This window comes from Microcaecilia unicolor, chromosome 6 (assembly GCF_901765095.1).
Source record: "Microcaecilia unicolor chromosome 6, aMicUni1.1, whole genome shotgun sequence".
NCBI classification, from domain to species: Eukaryota; Metazoa; Chordata; class Amphibia; order Gymnophiona; family Siphonopidae; genus Microcaecilia; species Microcaecilia unicolor.
This window is the reverse complement of record NC_044036.1, coordinates 142737932-142756764: the sequence shown is the minus strand read 5'-3', so window position 1 is coordinate 142756764 and position 18833 is coordinate 142737932. Positions and strand designations below refer to the sequence as shown.

The window sequence follows — 18833 nt, the reverse complement described above, 5'->3', positions numbered from 1 at the left end:
CATACAATTGAACATCAACTTTTAAATATTAAACTATGTTTCTTAAATAGGGTATATACCTTTCCCAGGCAATTTCCATTTAGGGGGAGATTCTATACATGGCACCTAAAAAATCAGTACTGAAATCAGAGCCCACTAAGCATATTCTATAATTGGCGCCTAGATTTGGGCGCGGTATATAGAATATGCTTATCTCAGCGTAGGGTTGCCATATGTCCTCTTTTAAGAGGACAGGTCCTCTTTTTGGACATCTTCAGATATGTCTGACATGATTTTAGGGAAATGTTCTCATTTTCTTTTATGTGCCTATGACCAACACGCCTACCCACATAATGAGAGAAACCATCTCTGGCTTATTAGTCAGTCTGGACATATAGGGGTGCTAAAATGAGTAAAAGGAATTGCTCATCCCCTCTCTGCTCCCCTGCTGGTTGAATCTGTCAAAGAATTTTGTTCGTGCAGCACAATTTTAAGTATATGTCATGCAAAGACTTTCACACTTATCACAGAAGCCAGACAGAGGGATATGCGGTCTTACGATAAGTACGCTTAGGCTCAGACTCAGTTGAATTGAAATCCAGAAGTTCTTGAAATGTAGAATGTCTACTGCTGTACTGTAAGTAAGTCACTTTGATTAACTACAATTAAATATTTCTTTAGCAAAGGTAGCAACCATTTTTATTTTTTCTGTTCTCTTTTTTGTCTCCGCAAATATGGTAACCCTATCTCGGCGCCCCTTCCATAAAGCCAAGTATGAGATATTCCTTACACACCAGGATCTTAAAGGACCTTACATTTGAAAAGGCTTGCAGCTTATTTATAGGAGATGGAAAATTGACTCTGTAACAGGTCTGGTTTTCAGGGTAACAAACCCATGAAAAATTAACCTGGTTCTTTGGCCAGATGCACACTGATATATCTCATGCATATTCATTGTGGAGTTTCTACAAGCCAGAGCTACTTGGAAATCAGAAATGCCCCTTTGCTGCTTCAGTAAAGCCTAGGAGAGTGAATTAGAAGCAGCTGGAGCTGTGCTAGCAGCTGTTTCTCTGCTGGAATAGCCTTTGCCCTCTTCAGGTATGGCTAAGCTTTTGATAAGACTGCCATTTCCCACTGGAAGTGCACACAGGCTGCCTAGAAGGCAGGATAAATGAAAGATCCATCATGCATCCTTAAACCCAGATCTGCCGGCTCTGCGCTTTTTCAATTCAGACATTGCCAAAATATTCATTCTTCCCTATCATCACACTCATTTTATTGTAGGTAGCATTCTCATGGGAATATGGCCAGATACATTTAGGAAGGGCAACTAGGAATGTTACTTTTCTGGAAAACTTAACTGATCGAGAACTAAACAGAATAAGATAATTTACAAAATAATAGCGATAACAGTAAAATAATATTACAGTGTACAGAGAGGATATTGACAAGGACAGTTACCAGGTTCTGCTTCGTCTTTGTCACATTTGATGATTCACACAATCAAACACATAGGCTGAATGCAAAATAAATATCACAACTCACAAAAATACATTCAGAAAGAGGTGGAAATGATCAAAAAATTGGAGAAAAGATTTCAGTTAGTCCTGGAAATCAAGCTTCAAACGATTACAAAGCTTGTTCAGGGTACACATCAATGGTCAGAAAAACTCCAATAGTACCCCCAATCCAAAAATGACCACATTGTGCCATACACAATATTTTTCTTTCTCATTTTTCTTATCTTAAAACAGCGTCTCCCCGGCATCTCAATAGAATGCACACCATTTGTACTTTAAGGGACCCTTTCACTAAGCCACGTAAGCGTCTCTGCGCACCCAATGCGAGCCAAAATGGAGTTACCAACCATCTACCGCATAGCTCTTGCGGCAATTTCATTTTTGGCACGCGTCTTGATATGCACGGCCGTAAAATACTTTTTATTTTCAGACGCACATATCAGAAACGCTCCAAGTGGCATTTGACGCACATAGGTCATTACTGCCCAGTTACCGCGTGAGACTTTACCACTAGGTCAATGGCTGGCGGTGAGGTTGCAGACCCAAAATGGACGTACAGCAGTTTTGATTTTGCCACACGTCCATTTTCTGCAAAGAATTTTTAAAATGGCTTTTTTTTACAGGCGCGCTGAAAATGGATCAGCATGTGCCCAAACCCACACCTACACTACCGCAAGACATTTTTCAGCGCACCTTAGTAAAAGGACCCCTAAGCTTTTGATTCCCCTGAAGAAGCGGGTACGAAACAGGTCCTCTGTCTGGAATCTACTGAAGAAGAATGAAAGCGTTCTATCGAGACGCCAGGGAGTGCTTCTGCCAGTGTTTGAAACTTTTGCTAATTTTGGAAGAAGAAGAAGACGTTAATTGGAACACCCCCTTCATCTGCTGTGTAGCAGCTAAGTGTTTGCCTTGAAACTCTGCAAACTATTTTAAGATAAGGAGAATGAGAATGAAAAATAATGTGTGTGGTGCACTGTGGTAATTTTTGGATTTTGGGTACCATTGAAGTTTTTCTGACCTCTGACTTGATTTCCAGGGCTAACTGAGGTCTTTTCTCCAATTTTTTGTTCATTTCCACCTCTTTGATATCTGATGATTTCTGAATGTATTTTTGTGAGTGGCCACATTTGATGCCTGACGGCAGGTTACAACATAAGCACTTAGAGGTAAATTCTGTAAGTGGTGCCTAAAAATCAGCGCTGAAAAGTTTACATACCGAGCGCTATAGAGGTCTATAAAATAATGAGTGGAGTTGAACGGGTAGATGTGAAGCGTTTGTTCACGCTTTCCAAAAATACTAGGACAAAGGGGCATGCGATGAAGCTACAATGTAGTAAATTTAAAACGAATCGGAGAAAATGTTTCTTCACTCAACGTGTAATTAAACTCTGGAATTTGTTGCCAGAGAATGTGGTAAAGGCGGTTAGCTTAGCGGAGTTTAAAAAAGGTTTGGACGGCTTCCTAAAGGAAAAGTCCATAGACCGTTATTAAATGGACTTGGGGAAAATCCATTATTTCTGGGATAAGCAGTATAAAAAAGGGGTTAGATAGATTCCTAAAGGACAAGTCCATAGACCGCTATTAAATGGACTTGGAAAAATTCCGCATTTTTAGGTATAACTTGTCTGGAATGTTTTTACGTTTGGGGAGCGTGCCAGGTGCCCTTGACCTGGATTGGCCACTGTCGGTGACAGGATGCTGGGCTAGATGGACCTTTGGTCTTTCCCAGTATGGCACTACTTATGTACTTATGGGATCTTGCCGGGTATCTGTGACCTGGATTGGCCACTGTTGGAAACAGGATGCTGGGCTCGATGGACCTTTGGTCTTTCCCAGTATGGCAACACTTATGTACTTATGTTTTATAAAGGGTACACATCCGTTATGGAAGAGCACATAGGACAAAAACCGCGCCTATCTGTAGGCGCTGGCATTTATGCTTGCTAAAAGCAGGTGTAAATGCCGGCAACCTGAATTAGCTGTGGTTCGGCTGAATTCTGTATTTACGCAAGTAAAATTTTGGAACACCCCAGAAACGCCCCTAGCCATGCCCCCCCCCAAAAAATTTACTTGTGCTAAGATTTATGTACGGATTATTATAGAATACGATTTGTGTGTAAATCCTAATTAAGGCCAATTAATGGCAATAATTGGCTTATTAAGCAGTTCAGTTGCACATGTAAATCAGCTACACACACTGATTTGCACGCTCAACTTTATTTGCCGTTTATAGAATCCGGGGGTTACTGTGCCATAACAGAAAATTTAACATGCAGAAAGTGCAAGGCTGTGCTGTAAGGGTTGGGGGGGGGGGGCACGGAAATGCCCATTATTGTGTATTAACCTGGTTGCAATTACAATGTTTGTATCCTCAAGGAGAAGGTAGGTGATTCCTCTTTAACTACAAGTGCCAATTTGTGCTTGGTAAGAACCTTGCACTAACTGCAGCATGCAGCCACGCCCATTCTCCACCTGTGACATGCCCTGGGCATATTTTCAAAGCACTTAGCCTTCCAAAGTTCCATAGAAACCTATGGAACTTAGCCTCCCAAAGTGCTTTGAAAATATGCCTCCTAGTGCCCATTTTCTAACACAGCATACCGTTAACATGTGAATTAGCATGTTCTGCCGTGCTACTGGGTAGCAGTTATTGCTCTTGTCTGGTATCAGTTACCGGCTTCCAATTCATGAATTAACTGCGAAATGCACTTTTTTAAAGGTGTCTCATACTTTGCTGCTTTAGCTGCTGTTACTCCAGAATTCTTTTTTATGTGTCTGGAAAGTCTTTGATTTTTATCTGTTGACTTACGGAAGTGTGCGTCTCTGATATCTTTATATTTTGCACAATACAACAGGCAGTGCATTAAAATGAGTTTATCTTGTTGGGCAGACTGGATGGACCATACAGGTGTTTATCTGCCATCATTTACTATGTTAATTTGTTTCTGTTTCTTCAGTATTGCATTGCATGCAGAGTCTGGTTTCTTGGGGTTTCCAGCTCCATTTGTCCGCTTGGTTTTTGCACTTCTACCAAGGAATGCATACGTTTCAGCAAACTGCACATTTCAGCCAGAGGTTCAGAAGAGTGATTGAGGTGGCTATTGTGCCTGACCCTCTGGTATTTAAAATGCCCTTAAAATTTTTAAATAATTGCTTTTAGGAGCTTGGCTTCTTAATTTTTTATTTATTTGTTACATTTGTAGCCCACATTTTCCCACCTATTTGCAGGCTCAATGTGGCTTACATGGTACCGTAGGCGTTTGCCAAGAACAGTAGTGGAACAAATACAAGGTGATATTGTGGTCGAATAAAGGGTCCATTTCTTTCAGGCATAAGGGATCAGAGAGAGGGAAGGCTAAATAGTGTCCAATACGATTGCTGGATTTGCTGCGTTGCAGGGCGTTGGCATCTATGTTGGGTCAATAGTGTATGCCCTTTTGAATAGGTACGTTTTTAGTGATTTCCTTTAGTTTAGATGATTATATGTTGTTTTCACTCCTTTTGGCAGTGTGTTCCAAAGTTTTGTACCTAAATAGGAGAAGCTGGATGCATAGGTTGTTTTGTATTTGAGATCTTTGCAGTGTGGGTAATGGAGGTTTAAATATGTTCGAGATAATCCGGAACTGTTCCTGTTTGGCAGGTCTATAAGGCCAATCATGTGTCCTGGGACTACGCTGTAGATAATTTTGTGGATCAGGGTGCAGATTTTGTGTTCCTTAATAGGGAGCCAGTGCAATTTTTCTTGGAGGGGTCTGGAACTTTCGAATCGTGTCTTACCGAATATCAGCCTGGCTGCTGTATTCTGGGCTGTCTGGAGTTTCTTTGTGAGTTGATCTTTGCATCCTGCATAGATTCCGTTAGTAATCTGCATGGCTTAGTATCATTGATTGTATTAATTTGCAAAATGTTTCTCTCGGGAAGAAGGGTTTTAGGTGTTTAAGTTTCCACATTGAATAGAACATTTTCTTGGTAGTGGAGTTTACTTGGCTTTGAAGGGTAAGGTTACGGTCGATTATGACGCCAAGTATTTTTAAGTTGTCTGAGATAGGGAGAGTATGGTTTGGGATGTTTATGGTTGTGGGGGTGAGCTTATTGTATTGAGATGATAAGACAAAGCTGTGTGATTTTTCAGAGTTCAATTTCAGTTGGAAAGAATTTGCCCATGAGTTCATGGTGTTCAAGCTGAGCTTGATTTCATTGATAATTTCTGCCAGGTCGCGTTTGAAGGGAATGTAGATTGTGACGTCGTCTGCATAGATGAACGGGTTGAGGCCTAGGTTAGATAAGGTTTTGGCCAGTGGGATCATCATTATATTGAAGAGTATTGGTGATAGTGGCGAGCCTTGAGGTACTCCGCAGTCAGCTTGGCCGCTTTTATACATGAAATTTTGTAAAGTACACTTATAAGTGTCTGTATCTATATCTGCAGGTAGCAAAAAATCACCAAAATCTGCCAGCTAAGATTTAATACTAAAAAATGCAGAGTCAAGCATTTGGGGCTACAAAAACCTGAGAGAGCTGCACAGTTTAGGGGGTGAAATACTCCTGTGCATGAAAGAGGAGTGGGGATTGGGTGTGATCACATCTGATGATCTTAAGGTGGTCAAACAGGAAGAAAATATGACTGCAAAAGCCAGCAGGATGGTTGGATGTGTAAAAAGAAGAATGGCCAGCAAAAAAAAGAAGGTGATAGTGCCTCTGTGTAAGTCTTATTTAAAGTACTGGGTATAATTCTGGAGATCACATCTTCAAAAAGATATAAACAGGATGGAGTCGCTCCAGAGGGTGGCTACTCAAATGTTTGGTGGTCTTCATCATTAAGCATATGGGGATAGACTTAAAGGTCTCAAAATGTATATTTTGGAAGAAAGCAGGCGCAAACAGCGAAGGTGACAACAAAGATGATGACAAAAAAATCCAACGGATTTGCGCCTGAGGATAGCAAATCAAATAATAGATGTGAAGAACAGAAGCGTTCAAGTCAGAGTCGCCACAAATGCACAGACGCTATAGAATGCTCAAAAATGTAATACTTGCACAGTGGCATAGCAAGGTCGGCTGCCACCAGGGGCGCATCGCCGCTGCGCACCCCCCCCCCCCGGGTGCAGCGGCGTCCGTCCCCTCCTAGGGTGCAGCACAACACCCCCCCCCCCCCCGGCGCAATGACACCCCCTCCCCGGCGCATCAAGCCACCCCCCCCTGGCGCAATGGCACCCCCTTCCCCGGGTGCATTCTTGGCTGTTGGAGGGTGCAGAGAGCAGCCGCGCACCTGTCAGCTCCACTGGCTCCCTGCTCCCTCTGCCCCGGAACAGGAAGTAACCTGTTTCGGGGCAGAGGGAGCAGGGAACCAGCGGAGCCGACAGGCGCACAGTTTCTCTCTGCACAGATCTCTGTGGCCAAAACAGGATTCGTCTCAAGTCCATTACATTTTGTGAATTAAGCTTCTGATGTGAAACTCAGTCCGTTGGATTTTTTGTCATTATCTTTGTTGTCACCTTCGTTATATTGGCCTGCTTTGCTTTGACCTGCACGAGGGTCCTTTGTTCTTCTGTGTTTGTCGAGTTGATATTTTGGAAGAAAAGCAGGAGAAGGCAGATATGATAGACGAGGTGTGAAAATATCTCCATGGCAAAAAAGCACAGGAGGCGAGTCCCTTTCAATTGAAAGGAAGCTCTGGAATGAGGGGGCGTAGGATGAAGGTGAAAGGGGATAGACTCAGAAGTAACCTGAGGAAATACTTCTTCACGGTAAATTCATGGAATGGCCTCCTCATAGAGGTGGTGGAGATGAAAACTGTAACTGAATTCAAGAGAGCTTGAGACAAGCACATAGGATCTCTAAGGGAGAGGAAGGGAAAGCAGATGGTATCGATGGGCAAACTGGAAAAGCTGTTTGGTCTCTATCTGCCTTCATTTTTCTCTGTTTTGGTGTGTAAGTGCTGTTACACACACATATAGGACTGAATTCTATAAAAGATGCCTAAACAATAGACGATGATCCATCTGTGACCCTCCCATGGCTGTGCCCCCTTTTTGTACACGTGGATCCAAGTGCATAAAAACACACGCAGAAATTTTAATTGATGTCCATTAGCACCACTAATTGTTAGGCCCCAATTATTGGCACTAATTGGCTCATTATTCAATTAAGTTGCGTATACAAACTGAACTTATGGAGCCATGTATAGAATTTGGGGGATAAAGTGCTGAGTCATGCCCTCTTTTTCTATGCAATGCATTTTTCTAGACTGTGTGCTGCCACTTTCCCACTCTTACTGGTCATCTGAACTACTTGAAGAGAAGGTACTTCCTTTACATGGAATGGGTCCCTTTCCAACCTGGCTTATAAGTTTAAATCTGCTACTGTTTGATTTGAACTTACTTGTCTATTCAAAATGAGCTTCAGACTGTTTTTTGATCATGACCAATTATTTTAAAAGAAATCCATAATTACTCAGATTGATTCATATATATGCATGTACAGTATCTGCAGATCTGAACTTTTGCTGAGTCTCATTTCAGCATAAATACACTTATATTCTTAATGTCTCTGAATCTTTCGCATGTTTTTCTGGTCAGTTATGATTGAGGCTTTGTCACTTAGGAAACCAGGACTGCTTTACATAAAGAGTTGAAATAATGATCTTAAATAATATGGCTACACATGAAAAAATCTAGGATGATTTTATTTAGGAATCATCTTGCAGAAGAGTTGTTCTCTTTTCCTATGCCAGCCAGCCTTAGTATTTTGCTCTGGAATTATTATTATTATTATTATTAGCATTTGTATAGCGCTACCAGACGCACGCAGCGCTGAACACCTGACACAAAGAGACAGTACTTTCCTGTCCTCATTCAAGGAGGGGATGGGGAGAAAAAAACCATTAATGAAAGTGTTTTGAAGTACAAGATTACTTCACCTCAAGAACCTCTAGAACAGCTAAAAGGGGAAACACATTTCCCACAGAGCCCTGGAATCAATGTGGGCGGCAGGGGAGGGAATCCCAGGGCACAGCAGCATGGGAGCAGACAAAATTATAATGAGCAAAGAGAGAGATGAACTGCTTTTTAATCCAGTTAACTATCTCCAAGAAGAACAGCTGGGGAAGCAAATATCTGGATGTTAAAATATGTTGAAGTGAATATTCTTGCATTGTGCCAGACCCGGTCCTTGTTACGGCCAATTAAATACTTCCTTTCAGATTTCTTGCTGCGGATTATTCTGCATGAAGCAAATTCCTCATCTTTATAGGTCACTGTTAGGTTAGAGGTGATAAGCAAGTCAAGATGCAGATGAAACTGTCTAAGGCTCCATAGATTCTGTACATATTAATTTTTAGCATTAATTAACCTTTGAATCGTGGGTGTTCTAGGCTGTCACAGTTCGGACTAGCCTTGATCAGCTAACGGTGAAGGGAGCCTCTCGTCTTCTGCCAAAATGAGATTTAGAAGGATGAGCCTGGTTGAGGACTGGGCTTAAAGGAGACGGCTCTATAAAAAACAAAGGCGGGAAATCATTTAGAAGAGAACTAAACTGTGATATTTTTGTACTGGTGAGCTGGAACTTTTTCAGCGTTTCAGATTTGAGAAGGTACAGGATGGTATTCGCGGTACTACTTTTATGATTATCTGGTTATGCTGTTTTTTTACCACATTTTGGAAGATTTATGATTTCAGGCTTCCGCACATTTTACAACCTGATTGTATAGCCCCTGACGCAGCCCTGTTAGGTGAAACACGGCCAGTGTCGGGCTGATTTGAATATTTATTTAATAAAATATTTTTTTACCTATCTACAGTTATGGAACTACAATTATAGTGATTGCACCGACAGAAGCCAGTCAATATTCAGCCTGCCCAACGCTGGCTAAGCCCTGGATATTCAATGCAGGGCCATATCCGGGGCTGACTGGCCAAGAGTTTGCTGCCCAGGTCCCACCTGAAATTCAGCCTGAACCCACCTATGTAGGTCCCAGCTGAATATTGGCTGGTATCTGCCTACAGGGATAGGTCTTCCCTTCCCCATCCCCAATTCTGCACCCCCAATAAACAGCATAACACAAATTGCTCTCCTCCATTCCAAATCCCCTAACTAAGCAACCAAAGTTAGGACCTGCTACTTCTCCAGTCCTGTTTATTTATTTATTTGTTACATTTGTACCCCGTGCTTTCCCACTCATGGCAGGCTCAATGCGGCAGGCAACGGAGGGTTAAGTGACTTGCCCAGAGTCACAAGGAGCTGCCTGTGCCGGGAATCGAACTCAGTTCCTCAGTTCCCCAGGACCAAAGTCCACCACCCTAACCACTAGGCCACTCCATTTGATCGCTTAGCTATACAGACACTGGTACTCCTCAATTCCACCCTCGGAACTCCCCTGTCCTGCCCACTTCAGAAACAGCTGGTCAGAGCCAATATTCAGTTGCACTGCCCGGTTCATTGCTGCTGAATATCGCAGCTGGTCCACCGAGTGTAATTAAGTAAGGAACCTCCCCTGCCTGCTGAAATTGCTTTGAATATTGACCGGAAAGTGTATGAGTGGCAGTGACATGCAAGAAGTTGGCAGTGCAGCCTCTCAAGAGCAGTTGGTTCTCAAAGTCATCTTCAAGTACTGCCTGGCCAGTCTGTGTCTCAGGATATTCTTAATAAATATGTGTAAGATAGAGTGGAGGAGCAGCCTAATGGCTAGTGCAGCGGGCTTTGATCCTGGCAACCTGGGTTCGATTCCCACTGGGTTCAATTCCCACTGCAACTCCTTGTGACCTTGGGTAAGTCTCTTAATCCTTCCTTACCCCAGGTACATCAACTTAGATTGTGAGCCCGCTAGGGACAGAAAAAATACCTGCCTGTAATCTAGTAGCACTATAGAAATTATTAGTAGTAGTAGTAGTAGATTTGCATATCCTGCCTCCTCCAATGTATGAAAATATATCTCATGCATTGTCATTCGGGGTATCCTGAAAAACAGACTGCTCCAAATCTCCCTCCAGCCCAGAATAAGTATCATTGCTCTACAGCAGTGATTCACATACCTGTCCTGGAAGACCCCAGGCAATCCAGCTTTCAAGATATGCATGAGATCAATTTGCATGCAGTGGAGAATGTGCATGCAAATTTATCTAGTACATATACAGTAAGATGTGGTGAAAACCTGACTGGCTGCAGGTCCTCATAACAGTTTTGGAAATCAGTGTTTGAGAGGATGGATGGTCATCCTCGTCATTTTTGCTGAATTTGTTACTAAGTAACAGAGCTGTGAAGGTTAATTAACTAGTTTTGTTGAAACATTTGCAAGCACAACCAGAGCACTGAACGTGTTTGTACGGTGCACGTCGCCCCCCTCCTCCCCAGTGTTGCTCATCTCGTTTTAGTGATCGTTAGCAAGTCATATCTTTCTCTGGCAAATGAACTGGAGCATGGCTCATTGACATTGGAGACGATATTCAGACTGCTAACTCCTGCGATCGATGCTGCACCTGGCTATTCAATGCCGGGTCGTTTCTGGTGACTGGCATTGAATATACGGTTTATTTTTGGCCAGTTTAAAGATAACTGGCTATGTCAATATTCAGACTTAGCCAATTATCTTTCAACAGGTCAAAGATAGCCAGTTAAGCACTATTTAACCGGTCAGCAGCCGTTCTGGCTGGTTAAGTAGCGCTGAATGTCAGGAGGATCGCATCTTATGCCTTCACAGTAAACATTTGGTTTTGATGACCACCTAGAATGACAGATCACTTCCTGTTCTATCTCACAGTACTCGGTGTGCATTTAAATTCTAGGGGATGCATGGAATTAATGCTGATATTTTTTACAATAAAGGTTTTAAAAATGAGACATGCATAATTCTATTTTGTACTCTTAACATTGAACAAATCAACCATTATGGAGCTCCATTGTGACCACAGAAATGCATTGCATGACATATGGCTCGTTGGCTTGTGTGGTCCTATGGTCATTGCCTTCTTCCCAAAAACAACCTCCTGGAGGCGCCACAGAGCCAGGCAAAGGAAGGTACCTATGTAGCACTGCAATGTCCTGAACGCAATTGTCAAAATAAGGCAAAAACAACTATGCTGTGATTTTGGGATTACCGCAGGATGTGCTGAGGTGTCCCACAGTAAGTTCCGCACGATAAATAATTTTTCAGAATTTTTGTCTGAGGGGGCATGTCTAGGGGGCAGAGAGTGGGCGTGACAGCACAAAGTAGTGGAGCTACATTGCTGCGTACTAACTAATTAGCGCAGGATTACTGTATGAGCTCTTTCCACCTACAAAATAGGTGGCGCTAAGGGTTTATGTGCTCGTTTTTGATAATGGCTGCTTGCTAATGGCGACATTAGTGCGTGTCTATTAATTTGGAAAAGCAGCCATTTTCTGTCAGCGGTAAAAATGGCCTTTGCATGTAGGAAAGGCCCACATAAGAGCACGCTTATGGCCACGTTTTACCGCAGCTTGGTAAAGAGACTCCTTTGTGACCCCTTACAGACTCACAAAGCCTTGCTGGCTGATCTGCAAGGCTTCGTTCTATTTCTGTGAGTCTGTAAGGGGTCTTTTTTTTTACTAAGCTGCGGTGAAAGGGGGCCTGCGCTAGCATCGGCATGTGTTTTTGGCGCCCGCAGAGGCCCCCTTTTACCACCGCGGGTAAAAGGTGGTCCATTTTTGGAAAAAGAAATGGCTGTGCGGTAAGTGGAGCCCTATATCAGCTTCATAACAATCTGCATAAGCTGTTGTACAGCCCTAGCTTTTCAGCTGACATGATTCTATAAAAGCTAAGTACAATATGTTTATACCATATTTTTATGGATACTGAAGTTTATAGCTTTTGAAAAATTATAAGAAATAAATACATATCCGAGTGACCCAACTTAAGTGACTCAGCCCTGCAACACTTCACTATCAAAAATTGTATTGAACATTGACAAACCCTTTTACCTCAAACCCAACTTGATTGAATCTTATCTTCCCTACCCCACTACAACATTTTGTACTTATCCCGTACCGGACTTGGTGAATGCCTTCACGGTATTATGTAAGCCACATTGAGCCTGCAAATGTGTGGGAAAATGTGGGATACAAATGTAACAAATAAATACATAAATTTACATAGAAAATACAATCTGTGACCTATGACGAGAAGGGTATGAACCCCGTCGCCATATATAAAACGATGTCATGGTGACTTTCTAGTGATTTTGGGTCTACCTCTGAGGTCTGAAGAAAAAGTCTATACGGTAATCATCTATTGAGTGGTTTATTTTGTGTGGAAAGTGAACCACTTCCCGCATGGCCATTTCAGTGGAGAGCCCTTACCGCCACCCAAAAATAGGACCGATTTTGTAGTGCCGAAAATGGCGCATTTTAGGTGTGGGAACATCTGCCAGGCTCCTGTGGTAGTTGTGGATTGGCACATGGCAAGCCTGTGGTGGGCTTACCACTGCTTAGTAAAAAGACCCCTAAATAAATACATCAACATCTTACTGTGTTTTCTTTTTGCAAAACCGTTGGTGACAGGGGCTCCCTAGTTGAGTCATCAGTGTTAAACGAGATCACCTACAAATCCATTTATTTAGAAAAACTCCGTCAGCACTACAGGTGTTTCCACTGCCCCCTCCACTCTCTCTCTCCTTTCCTTTCTTTCTTTACTCTTTGAACATTTGAACTGTCCCAGTAAAAGCAGAATAATGTCTCTCTTTTAACCTACCATCTGATTTCCCCGTGGCTTTGTACTGGATTTTTCTTTGATGCATTTTGGTGTAGAGTTTACAGTCAAAAGAACAGAATCATACTGGGTCTGTAGAAAAGCAGCTGAACCATCTCTTTAGCACTATTAAAAAAGGAGGAGTGGAAAGGGGGGGGGGGGGATGAAGGTGCCTTTGGGTCCTGGTGCTGTATTTATTAAAGCATTCATGGAAGAATGTGAAAATTAGTAGCACAACAGTGTCCAGAAAGCCATAGGCTGTACAGCCAACGGGAAATGCATTGTGTTTCGCTGAAGTGATGGTGCCTTTTGCGGAGGATCTGTCTGTCCGTCCATCCATACACATCTGTTGTTTTGCACTATCCCCAAATTCTATAAATGTGCACACACAGTTTTACGCTTAGGGCCAGATTCTATATATGGCACCCAAAAAAATCGACGCGGTACAAAACCGCACTTAGTGCTGTCTTGTAATCCCTGCCTAAAGTTAGGCGCAGTTTATAGAATACACGTAGTGGCCTTCCTGCAACTAAAATGTAGGCGCAGCCATTTACACCAACTAAAACCGGGTATAAATAACCGTGCTTTATTTAGGCGCAGATCAGGCATATTCTGTAACAGTGCGTATAATTCTCAGAAACTCCCATGACCTGCCCATGCACCTCCCATGGACACACCCCCTTTTGTGATCCAAGCATTAGAATTTACGTGCACCAGTAATATGCTTAATTTCTTTTTTTTTTTATGTCCAAGAATTTTATTGGTTTTAGAAAAAGGTAAACAATTTATCAAGCAATAACTTCAAGTAATAACATCAACTGTAACACAGAATTCAAAGACCCCCCCCCCCTGCTAATCAAAATAATAAATCTTAAACAAGTTACCTAAAATTATAAGATTTCAGATAATTATCCACATGAGACCAAATTTTAGCAGTAGAATATGTCTCACCCATTTTGTCTGCAACAGAGGTTTTAAATTTATGAATCTGTAAAATTGAATGCCACCAAAAAGTAGAATTGAGAATAGAAATATCATTCCAATGCATAAGAATCAGTTTCAGTGCAGCAACAACTAAAATGTTCAGTCATTTTTGTTGGGAAACATCCAATTGATCTTGGAATAGCCCAGAACCTAACATAATAATTGAAGGAGTAATTGGACCCTGTACAGGAAGAATATTTGAAATAAAAGACCACACCTGACACCAAAAGTCATAAGTCAATCTACAATCAAATATCATATGAAGCAAGGTACCAGTGTGCGAGCCACAGGACCAACATTTCACAGCACAACAAAAAAAATGTTTTTTGTGTGCTACTGGACAAAAACCATTTGTCCTATACTAAATTCAGTGTGCGTATTCCAAATCCGAAGTCAGAATTGTTGTAACACGTCAGGAAATCTTGTTGTGCATAAGTTTGCCCAAATGAATTAAGCACTTGGAAAGCATTGAATAATTTTTTACAGAACGAGTTTTACTCCAACAATTACCTGATCTACATCAAAGTTTTCATAGTAAACAGTATATGAAAATGTAATGGAATAACAAAATTTCAAAAAAGTCTCGTATTCCAGTTTAAAAGTCTTATCAGCAAGGCCCAGTACTGTTAAAAGTGCTTCAGGCATCTACTTTTGCGTTTGTGACCGGTCATATTTTTCCGTTGCAAAAATCAGCAGTAGTCCCCCATCATGTTGGGATTCCAGCGGCCTTGATATCTGTTCTCCATCGTAGAAATGTCTTTATGGAACCTCTCTCCATGTTCGTCACTTACGTGTCCCAAATTGGGTGGGAAAAAGTCAAGATAGGAATGTAATAAAAATGCACTTTCAAAGACATTTGGCAGCCAAGTTGTTCATATGCTTTAAGCATGTTGTCTACTAGTTCAGCATAGTTTTCAGCTCATCTGTTCCCAAGGAAGTTCTGCACTACTAGCACAAATGCATCCCAAGCATTAATATTATAAGTGAATAGGCTTTGCATGTATTACTTAAAATCTAGACATGTCAGGCAAATTCGGAGTTCATATTGGGAATCGACGGGTTCAATTTAGTATAAATCACATGTTTTTCTCTCAGTAGCAAAATCATTGCTGCATTGTGGCCAGCTACCGCCAATTTATGAGGAGTCCAAATTGCCCTATGATGAAAGAAATATAATGATTGCACGTAGCTGGCCGAAGCTATAAGCCTATTCACTTTAGACCAGAGATAAAACCACTAATTGGGTGATACCTGAATTTGAAGATCGTTTTCCCATGTAAATTCTCATTAGTTCCAATAATTGCCCATTATCAGTCAATTATCAGCACTGATTAGATTGTTAAACAATTAAGTTATGCACACAAATCAACTACATGTGCAGATTTGCGTGCGCAACTTTAGTCGCCATTTATAAAATCTGGAGGTTAGTGTTCAAAAGTGCACAAATAAGTTACAGAATAGTGTCAGTTGTGCACATAACGTTATGTGATAAGTAGCTGCTAATTGACATTAATTGCCAGTTACACGTAAACTGTCCTTAGGATTCTGTAAATTGCGCATTAAAAAACCCATAACATGCAACTGCAAGGGGAGTGTTGATCTGGTAGGCGCATGGGTAGGTCAGGGCTGTGTCTAGAATTTGTGAGCACAGGTTTTAGCATACTAACAATTACACGCCTAACAGGTATGAGCATTTACATCAGCCACTGAGCTGGCCTAAAGTTAGGTGTGTAACTGTACCTTACTCTTGTGCTCGCACAATTATTGTATTTACACCTATTTCTGTAATTTTATAACAGTGAACCTGTAAAGGAAAGTAGGCACCTCTTTTTGTACAATTTATTTGGATTTTGCTCACACCTTTTCAGTAGTAATCCAAGCTGAGTTACATTTAGGTACAGTGGGTATTTCCCTGTCCCTGGAGGGCTCACAATCTAAGTTAGTACCTGAGATAAGTGACTTGCCCAAGATCACAAGGGACAGCAGCAGGGACATAGCCAGACTTTGGCGGGAGGGGGGTCCAGAGCCCGAGGTGAGGGGGCACAATTTAGCCCCTCCCCGGCACCGCCAACCCCCCTGCCACTGCCGCCACCATCACCAACAACAACAACTTTGACCCCCCCCCCCCTGCCGACGACCCTCTCGACCCCCCTCCTGCTGCCAACCCTCCGTCACCATCGCCTACCTTTGCTGGCAGGGACCCCAACCCCCGCCAGCTGAGGTCCTCTTCTTCCTTCGTTTTGTTTCTGAGTCTGACGTGCAGTTGTACGTGCAGGAAGTCAGACTCAGAAACAAAAGAAGAGGACCTTTGCTGGCAGGGTTGGGGTCCCCTGCCGGCAAAGGTAGGCAATGGCTGACGACTGGAGGGGGGGTTGAGAGGGTCATCGGCAGGGGGTCTAGGGCCAAATCTATGGGGGCCCAGGCCCCCATGGCCCCACATAGCTACGCCCCTGGACAGCAGTGGGATTTGAACCAACCATCTCTGGATGTCAAGACCAGTGCTCTAACCACTAGGCCACTCCTCCACTTCATATACTACTGTACATACACATAAGTGCTTAGGGCCCAACACTTACAGCAGTCATATTGCTGGTCTAAGTGTGCACCTTAGAGCCAGTTATTCACATAACACACTTCTTTATTTCAGCCTTCAATAAACCAACGAACTCAATTTGAATTGATCCAACACCTGTCACTTTCCTACCTGACCTTATCCTCTCTAAAAACCCCTGCCTTGAAAAGTGAATCTCATTCTACCCATCCCTTTATTACTGGCTACTGATATAATAGTTATTCTTTTGTTCAATTCAAGCTCTTCCTTTTTCTTTCCTTTCAATTACTTCCATAAAATTGATACGTTTCTGGTAAACCATTTACCTACTATATCTGTTTGATCCAAGATGTTATAATTGCATAATGTTGCATTGTTTAATCCATTACTGTTTCATATCCTGTATCGTTCTTTAGTGTTTGATATGTAAGCTGCATTAAACCTGAGCTTCCCTCTGGATAATGTGGGATAGAAATGTCGAAAATAAATAAATAAATATACAATTTATAGTCTCTATATGTTACTACTACTACTTATCATTTCTAAAGCGCTACTAGATGTACGCAGCGCTGTACACTTGAACATGAAGAGACAGTCCCTGCTCGACAGAGCTTACAATCTAATTAGGACAGACAAACAGGACAAACAAGAGGTAAGGGAATATTAAAGTGAGGATGATAAAATAAGGGTTCTGAAAAGTGAATAAGGGTTAGGAGTTAAAAGCAGCATCAAAAAGGTGGGCTTTTAGCTTAGATTTGAAGATGGCCAGAGATGGAACTTGACGTACTGGCTCAGGAAGTCTATTCCAGGCATATGGTGCAGCAAGATAAAAGGAACGGAGTCTGGGGTTAGCGGTGGAGGAGAAGGGTGCAGATAAGAGAGATTTACCCAGTGAACGGAGTTCCTGGGGAGGAATGTAGGGAGAGATGAGAGTGGAGAGGTACTGAGGAACTGCAGAGTGAATGCACTTATAGGTCAATAAGAGGAGTTTGAACTGTATGCGGAAACGGATAGGAAGCCAGTGAAGTGACTTGAGGAGAGGGCTAATATGAGCATAATGACACTGGCGGGAAAAAAATGCTTGACTATTAGCCAGATACACCCTGGGCCACCTCAGGACTGCCTGCAAGGCAAGGAGCTCGTCTGCTCCTTACACAGATAAAGGAGCATCCCACCCATTCTCTGCTCACATCTACCATGTGCATGCCCACCTGTAAACTGTGCACTTGTATGCTAGTGTTCTGAACATGTATGTGCATAAATGTTAGCACCTGATTGTCACTTCTCCTAGAAACACCCCCTATGCCAGGGGTGGGCAACTACAGTCCTCAAGGGCCATGACCCGGTTGGGTCTTGAAGATTTCCATAGTGAATATGCATGAGATTGATTTGCTTGAACTGATTGCATTGTATGCAAGTAGACCTTGTGCATATTCATTGGGGAAATCTTGAAGACCCAACCTGGTTGTGGTCCTTGAGGATTGTGGTGACCCATTCCTGACCTATGCACTATAGATATACCCTCACTTAAGAACTCTGAAGCCCACCTGTTAGCCACAGTTTCTTTCACAGGCACAGACTGAATCACTTTCATATACCCAGTGCCCCTCTACAGATAGTATTTACAATATACTCTGTAAGTCAAGGGTCTCCGAGTCCATTCCTTGAGCCAACAAACAGTTTTGGTTTATGAATACATGAAGTACATAAGTAATGCCACACTGGGAAAAGACCAAGGGTCCATCGAGCCCAGCATCCTGTCCACGACAGTGGCCAATCCAGGCCAAGGGCACTTGGCAAGCTTCCCAAACGTACAAACATTCTATACATGTTATTCCTGGATGACATATATCTGCAAGCAAATATCCCTCATTATTATTAGGAATATCCTGAAAACAAAACCTACTTGTGACCCTTAAGAACTGGATGTGGACACCCCTGGCCTACAGGGTGCTCGGCACTCAGTAGATGAAGAGGGTTAAATTACAGGCTGCGTTTGCTGAACTAGAAGTAGCTGGTAACCCTTGTTAAATGAGGCCCCAAGATGTACAAAGTCTTTAATTATTCTGCATTATACCAGAAATGGAAGTTTATCTCAAAT

The 18833-nt window shown here is 42.3% G+C and overlaps 1 protein-coding gene across 1 annotated transcript in view; it reads left to right on the top strand.

The window, feature by feature from the left end:
• Nucleotides 1-18833, top strand: part of CPNE9 (copine family member 9) — a 180818-nt gene that overhangs the window by 98114 nt on the left and 63871 nt on the right. The gene's annotated exons all lie outside the window — the stretch shown is intronic.